This window comes from Anneissia japonica, unplaced genomic scaffold (assembly GCF_011630105.1).
Source record: "Anneissia japonica isolate Jap-2015-1 unplaced genomic scaffold, ASM1163010v1 scaffold287722_len911783_cov160, whole genome shotgun sequence".
Taxonomy (NCBI): Eukaryota; Metazoa; Echinodermata; class Crinoidea; order Comatulida; family Comatulidae; genus Anneissia; species Anneissia japonica.
This window is the reverse complement of record NW_022711579.1, coordinates 91,884-92,970: the sequence shown is the minus strand read 5'-3', so window position 1 is coordinate 92,970 and position 1,087 is coordinate 91,884. Positions and strand designations below refer to the sequence as shown.

At 39.5% G+C, this 1,087-nt stretch overlaps 1 protein-coding gene across 1 annotated transcript in view; it reads left to right on the top strand.

The window, feature by feature from the left end:
* LOC117107540 (tenascin-like) overlaps window positions 1–1,087 on the top strand; it is a 67,047-nt gene that overhangs the window by 50,509 nt on the left and 15,451 nt on the right. The window lies entirely within an intron of this gene.

Here is a 1,087-nt window from a genome sequence, read left to right as displayed (position 1 = left end):
ATATACACACAACCCCAGCCCCCACCCCTCCACACACACACACACACACACACATCAAATAGATAATAAAATATAATTTTATTTAATTGCAGGTTAGTTAAGCTAAGCCTAGTTTGTCTATATGCCAACCTTCTGAAGCCTAGGCAGGCTGGCCCTTTGTAGGCCATGACCCATTACAGTAGTTCGCGTTACTGTTCTTTACAGAGTGGGTTTGTCCCCCTAAACCTCACTATATCCACCACTGTTTTATATTGTACTAAACGGTTTATCAACGAAAGTTATTTATTAGTTGTATGAAAAAAGAGGTCAGTTGTGGGAATCGAACCCGCCGCAATCTATCGCAGTCTCGGTGAGTCATACTCTTTATACTACAGAGCCCCGTACGATATATTATTACAGTTTCTAAGACCGAAGTTAGAGTATTATTATTTATTTTACACAGAATCAATGGCCAAAATAACGACAGTACCACTGACGTCTGGAGCAAAAGCACAGACCACTGGTATGTAGATATGCCTACATTGTTCTATATAATTATCATTATCCTTCCCAGAGACTTAGATATCTAAAAAAAATTATGATATATAATATATATACACACACAACCCCTGCCCCACCCCCTTCACACACACACACACACACATCAAATAGATAATAAAATAGAATTTTATTTAATTGAAGGTTAGTTAAGCTAAGCCTAGTTTAACCTAGTCTTAAGCCTAGGCAGGTTAGCTGGCCCTTTGTAGGCCATGGTCCATTACAGTAGTATTCTGTTACTGTCACAGAGTATGTTTGTCCCCCGGAACCTCTCTCTTCGCCACTCTTTTATATCGTACCAAACAGTTTATCAACGAAAGTTATTAATTAGTTGTATGAAAAAAGAGGTCAGTTGTGGGAATCGCGAACCCGCAATCTATCGCTGTCTCGGTGAGCGTCATACTCTTTAGACTACAGAGGCCTGTAGGATATATTATTAGTTTCTAAGACCCGTGTATATACAGTATTATTATTTATTTTACACAGAATCAACAACGGCCAAAGTGACGACAGTACCACTGACGTCAGGAGCAAAAGGACAGACCACTGG